Source organism: Nerophis lumbriciformis, linkage group LG10 (assembly GCF_033978685.3).
Source record: "Nerophis lumbriciformis linkage group LG10, RoL_Nlum_v2.1, whole genome shotgun sequence".
Lineage (NCBI taxonomy): Eukaryota > Metazoa > Chordata > Actinopteri > Syngnathiformes > Syngnathidae > Nerophis > Nerophis lumbriciformis.
Genome location: NC_084557.2, coordinates 21,251,304 through 21,258,465, shown reverse-complemented (window position 1 = coordinate 21,258,465; position 7,162 = coordinate 21,251,304). Strand labels below are relative to the sequence as shown.

General features: G+C 37.3%; 1 protein-coding gene across 2 annotated transcripts in view; it reads left to right on the top strand.

The window, feature by feature from the left end:
* The first annotated feature begins 1,526 nt into the window (after nucleotides 1-1,526).
* dusp8a (dual specificity phosphatase 8a) overlaps nucleotides 1,527-7,162 on the top strand; it is an 82,725-nt gene continuing 77,089 nt past the window's right edge. The window contains exon 1 of one of the 2 annotated variants that reach the window (XM_061970028.2): nucleotides 1,527-1,848. The gene's annotated coding sequence lies outside the window, so the exon portion shown is untranslated. Of the gene's footprint in view, nucleotides 1,849-1,983; nucleotides 2,079-7,162 lie in introns of those variants that run through there. The other variant, XM_061970029.1, reaches the window with a different exon arrangement.

Here is a 7,162-nt window from a genome sequence, read left to right as displayed (position 1 = left end):
TTTGATGTGTTATTGTCAACAAGTCGCTTAATAAAATAATAATTGATAGAGGCCAGGAATGTTCAGGTCTACACTTATAAATAAATGATAAATGGGTTATACTTGTATAGCGCTTTTCTACCTTCAAGGTACTCAAAGCGCTTTGACAGTATTTCCACATTCACCCATTCACACACACATTCACACACTGATGGCGGGAGCTGCCATGCAAGGCGCTAACCAGCAGCCATCAGGAGCAAGGGGTGAAGTGTCTTGCCCAAGGACACAACGGACGTGACTAGGATGGTAGTAGGTGGGGATTGAATCCCAGTAACCAGCAACCCTCCGATTGCTGGCATGGCCACTCTACCAACTTCGTTTTATTTCTTTAAATCATAAATGCAGCTAAATAACTCTCAGAGTGTTGAAAAAATATATACTTTTTGCACTGAATATCATGTTTACTGTACGCATTGCACTTTAAGTCTGTTCACGTATTTTTCACTGTGGGTATATATTGTGGAAGACATTAAACCTTTATGTTTTTTTTGTTACTATAACATTTACTGTAATAGGTTTTAGAAATTAGTTGACTCAACAACAGACAAAAAACAAATACATTTATTTATTTACAGACAGTATATCATTATTGTTTTTTTTGTTCATATCAGATTCTGTTCTGCAAAAATGTCATCCCTATAAGCACACAGCTTATGGACAGGGACCCACAGTTAAAATATACATTATCATATAATATACAAATACAGTACAATACAATACATTTCAAAATCTACCCACCAAATACCCATTTAAAATTTCATTTATAAATAGAAATATAAATCACTTTTTTTGTTTTTATTTTTCATTTTATTATTGTTTTTAAAGTAATTACCTTTTTTTTTTTTTTTAACTCTTCTTTAATTACATTAATAATGTTTGTGGTGGTGATCCTGACTTTTCTCTGTATTTTTATTGCTGACGTTATGGTTATTTGATTGTATTTATGCACCAACTTGTCTGGGCACTACAGGTAGAAATTAGCCTTTAAATAAAACCTGACATATTTTCTTGTTATTTATATCTTCATTAATATTTGCAGTCCTCATTTTAAATCAAGAATTTAAAAAAAGACATTCACTGCAGAACAAGAGCAATACTTGTTTGATAAGTTGACTAAAAAAAAAAATAATCGCTGACGAGTCGACTATTAAAATAATCATTAGTTGCAGCGCTATAGTGTCAATGTTATGTTTAATAGGTTACATGAGGTGACTAAAGTAAAATAGCACACTGATATGCAACATGTCATTTTATGTCTTTTATCTTTGAAGCTTTATCATTATATGACATACAGTCGTCACACTTATAAACGTGTCTCCTTTAAAAAAAAAAAAAAAAAAAAAAAAAAAAAGTCGGGCAGGCCCTTTAATCCTCTACCACACCTTTACGTCATTCAACCCCGGAGCAGCGAGCTCTGATTGGCTGAAAGTGACGTCAACCCCATATTTCCTATTTTTTTCTCTCTCCCCGCCCGGCTTCTAAACCATGACCTCATCGCATTAGTGGATGGAAGTGCTAAAGTATACCTTTTGTAACCACCCCACCCCCTTTACACACACCTCTTAGCTACTAGTACGACACTAATACTAAACTAGTCCTTCATTTTTATTATTATTATTTTTACATTTTATTTGTGCTTGAGCTGCGCGTTCATGACAGTGCTGAGCCGCGCGCTCCTGGCGCTGTCACCCCGCGTCAGCTGTGTCGTACCCAGGCCACGACACGGCCGTGACCATGAGAACGCCCGCCGGTGTCCACCATGACACGGAGGCCGGTTAAATGACAGCGAGAAGCGGACTGGAGCTGAAGGTAGGTCGGCGTGTGTGCGTGTGTTTACTCCCTCCTTGCGATGCTAGCAACAGTTAGCCATGTTAGCTAGCTACTCTCACCCCCCCCGCCCCTCTTAGCCCCCCCCTCCCACCGCCACTGTCAGTGCGCGTGCGCGCGTCTCCTTCGTTGGGAATTAACCTGGCTTAAGTTATCGCCTCGTCTATTTGCGGAAAGAAATCATTCCATTAATACCGGACGACATTTTTAAGGTAAGATTCTACATTTTTGTTTGCTATTTCAATATCCCACGAGAATGATTTGTGTCAAACGGCGCCGTTTGTTTCGCATGCAGACACATGCAGGCGTCATAATAACATTGCAGGTTCACGCTCTTGTCAAACAAAGCCATTAGTAAGACGTCAAATACAACAACAAAAAAATGCAAATACAACTTAATCGCAATCAGTTAGGTATTTTTTGTTTTATTCATTTTAACATATATTGCATTCATTGGAGCATATTTGCTATCAATCCTGTTATTTCAGTATAAGCATATGGGCCTGTTGCAGTGTAATACATACACATTTACAGTGTGTCCATGCCTTTGGTATCATTACCTGGATCAGCCTGAATGTTATATCCGTCTGAAATTTGCAGTGTTTTTATTCACATAGTTGCGCATTGGTGGCAGAGATTGCTTTCTGGAGGGAAAAAAATGCAAATACAAATTAATCGCAATTAGTTCGGTATTTTTTGTTTTATTCATTTTAATGTAGATTGCATTCATTGGAACATATTTGCTATCGATCCTGTTATTTCAGTATGTGTGGAAATGCTGCAGATTTTAATATGTGTTAAGATTCTAAATTGATTCAAACTCAATATCCTTAGTCATGGTCAGTATATGGGCCTGTTGCAGTGTAATACATACACATTTACAGTGTGTCCATGCCTTTGGTATCATCAGCCTGAATGTTGTATCCGTCTGAAATTTGCTGAGTTTTTATTCACATAGTTGTGCATTTGTGGCAGAGATTGCGAATCAAAAATACAAATGATTCGCAATCAGTTATGTATTTTTTGTTTTATTCGTTTTAATATAGATTGCATTCATTGGAACATATTTGCTATCAATCCTGTTATTTCAGTATGTGTGGAAATGCTGCAGATTTTAATATGTGTTAAGATTCTAAATTGATTCAGACTCAATATCCTTAGTCATGGTAAGCATATGGGCATGTTGCAGTGTATGTAATACATACACATTTACAGTGTGTCCATGCCTTTGGTATCATTACCCGGATCAGCCTGAATGTTATATCCGTCTGAAATTTGCAGTGTTTTTATTCACATAGTTGCGCATTTGTGGCAGAGATTGCTTCCTGATAAAAAAAAAAAATGCAAATACAAATTAATGGCAATCACTTAGGTATTTTTTGTTTTATTCATTTTAATATAGATTGCATCCATTGGAACATATTTGCTATCAATCCTGTTATTTCAGTATGTGTGGAAATGCTGCAGATTCTAATATGTGTTGAAGTGAAGTGAATTATATTTATATAGCGCTTTTCTCTAGTGACTCAAAGCGCTTTACATATTGAAACCCAATATCTAAGTTACATTTAAACCAGTGTGGGTGGCACTGGGAGCAGGTGGGTAAAGTGTCTTGCCCAAGGACACAACGGCAGTGACTAGGATGGCGGAAGCGGGGATCGAACCTGGAACCCTCAAGTTGCTGGCACAGCCGCTCTACCAACCGAGCTATACCGCCCAGATTGTTGGATGTTAGATTCTAAATTGATTCAGACTCAATATCCTTAGTCATGGTCAGTATATGGGCCTGTTGCAGTGTAATACATACACATTTACAGTGTGTCCATGCCTTTGGTATCATTACCCGGATCAGCCTGAATGTCATATCCGTCTGAAATTTGCAGTGTTTTTATTGACATAGTTGTGCATTTGTGGCAGAGATTGCTTCCTGAAAAAAAAAATGCAAATACAAATTAATGGCAATCACTTAGGTATTTTTTGTTTTATTCATTTTAATATAGATTGCATTAATTGGAACATACTTGCTATCGATCCTGTTATTTCATTATAAGCATATGGGCCTGCTGCAGTGTATGTGTAATACATACACATTTACAGTGTTTCCATGCCTTTGGTATCATTAACTGGATCAGCCTGAATGTTATATCCGTCTGAAATTTGCAGTGTTTTTATTCACATAGTTGCGGATTTGTGGCAGAGATTGCTTTCTTGAAGAAAAAAAATGCAAATACAAATTAATCGCAATCAGTTCGGTATTTTTGGTTTTATTCATTTTAATGTAGATTGCATTCATTGGAACATATTTGCTATCGATCCTGTTATTTCAGTATGTGTGGAAATGCTGCAGATTCTATAATGTGTTAGATTCTAAATTGATTCAGATTCAATGTCCTTAGTAATGGTCAGCATATGGGCCTGTTGCAATGTAATACGTACACATTTACAGTGTGTGCATGCCTTTGGTATCTGGATCAGCCTGAATGTTTCAGATAGATAGATAGTACGTTATTGATTCATTCAGGAGAGTTCCCTCAGGAAAAAAAAAAAAAAAAAGTTGTATCCGTCTGAAATAATTATATTGCATAAAATCATTGCATAATATGCATTATATAATGGTAAATGGGTTATACTTGTACAGCATTTTTCTACCTTCAAGGTACTCAAAGCGCTTTGAACCTATTTCCACATTCACCCACTCACACACACATTCACACACTGATGGCGGGAGCTGCCATGCAAGGCACTTACCACGACCCATCAGGAGCAAGGGTGAAGTGTCTTGCTCAAGGACACAATGGATGTGACTAGGTTGGTAGAAGGTGGGGATCGAACCAGAAACCCTCAGGTTGCTGGGCACGGCCACTCTCGCAAACGGTGCCTCCCCGTCCCTGGTTGCACATTTGTGGCAGAGATTGCGTTCTGATTGCTGCTGCTAAAGGAACAAACGAATAATAAACACACATGAGGCTGCTATTATCTGTGAGATCATAGTTTAGTTGTGGCCGGAGAATCCAAATATTCAAGTACTGTACACTCTTCTAAAAATATACCTCGGTTGCATCATATTATTATGTCTATCAACTCTGCTATTACATAGCCTTATCCTCGTCTTTTATGAATAAAGAAAACGGTACAATGTGTTCCTATTGAACACAGGAAGTGAACAGATGATCAGCACTGTGACACAGAGAACAGCTCGAGTGTCCAAAATCCAGCCCGCGGGAAGTCCCAAGTTAAAAAAAATTATAATAATAATGTATATATTACTGCGATGAGGTGGCGACTTGTCCAGGGTGTACCCCGCCTTCCGCCCGATTGTAGCTGAGATAGGCTCCAGCGCCCCCCGCGACCCAAAGGGAATAAGCGGTAGAAAATGGATGGATGGATGTATATATATCTCCATCCATCCATTTTTTATGGGGGTGCTGAAGCCTATCTCAGCTGCATTCGGGCGGTATTTTTTAAAATAATTTTTAAAAATCTGTCCTTTCTAATCCATTTTCTACCGCTTGTTACTCTCGGTGTCTCCTATAGCCGCTCAGACAAATCATATTGTCTAAAAATGCAGTTTCCCATTGATAACGTGACATCATCACGCTCGCGCCGCAGCAAGTGCGCACTTGAGTGCGTGAGAAATATTATATATATATATATATATATATATATATATATATATATATATATATATATATATATATATATATATATATATATAATTACCCGAAGAGCTTTGCACGAGTCTGCCATTGTAGTCCGCCATTTTATACATATACATGTAGTAAGAAAAGATAAATTAATTAAAATATCCAACTTTTTTTTTATTTTAACCATAAAATCTATTGTTTTTACAGGACATTACTGTAAATGGAAAAAGGGTACAGTACCACTGTTTGTAATTACATGAAAATATGCAATTGCATGATGTCCATGTATTTTTTCTATCAAAACGCAAAGAACAAATACATGTAGTAAGAAAATAGGAAGTCCTTTATTGATGTAATTTCCAGGCTTACCACGGGCCACATAAATGATGGCTAAAAAGGCTTTAAGATAAATAGTTGACACCTGGGCTTTATTGAAAAAGAACACAATAATCATAATTATTCCCCTCACTGTAAGCCACAAAAGCAATAATATACATATAGAGTATAAAGATTTTGCCCCAAAAAATAGCTTGTATGCATGAATATACACATTCAGAGTAGACAACACATTGTGGTACCCAAAATCATCTGTGTCATTTTGTAAAAGAAAGAGCTAGCCTGCATGCTTTTTTTGTCTTGAACAGCCACTCAGTCAAATCATATTGTTTAAGTAGATGCCCATATCTGCTGTACAGTTTTACTTTACAAAAGAGAAGTGTGGGATACGTCTCTTGTTGCCTTATTTGTATTTGACTTCATTAAATGGATTTATTTAATGTTTGGCGAAGCCGGACCACAGCAGGAGGAAATAAAAAGAGAAAAAAAGGAAGACAGAGGGGGAAATTGCGGGGGGATACGATGGAGAGACAACAACGACAACCACAGAACATTATCAGCAAATACGATATGTAGACATTTGATACGAAAAGCAGTTAATGAAGTAGATTGTAATAACACGAACATGACTGTGAACATTATTGCACTATAAATGGAGCAATACAAATTCGAATAGAAATAGCACTATCGATAATGAATAATGATTACCTAAATGATCAACAATACAATTGTTTCATCAAAAACAACAATACAAATATGTAATGAAAACTTGAATTACGAGCCTGCATGCTAACATCATTCAACACAGGCTGCAGAAGATGTGCATGTGTTAATGAATGACCTGGATGGTATTACATCAGTATTGGCTGCCCTCCTTTTGTTTTCTTTGCATTGGCCTTCACTCTACTGTTTAAAGTAACCTATTAGGTTCATCGTTGCCTTTATATGAACCATCTCAAAGGATTTGAACCAAGACAAGATTAGCTTGACTTTCAATTGAATCACAAATTACAACATATATCATTTAGGTGATGCACATATATTGTGCAAAATGTCTCAATTTTCAGTGCCAATGTGTTGCTATGTGTAAATACTGCTGGACCGAAATCTCTCCCCGGTGTTTCAGCACTACTGACTGATGAAGTTGCAGTTCAATTATAGCTCACCTCCCCCTTCTTTATGTAGCTCTAATACATACTTGCCAACCCTCCCGAATTTTCCGGAGACTCCCGAATTTCAGTGCCTCTCCTGAAAATCTCCCGGGACAACCATTCTCCCGAATTTCTCCCGATTTCCAGCCGGACTTAAGGCATGAT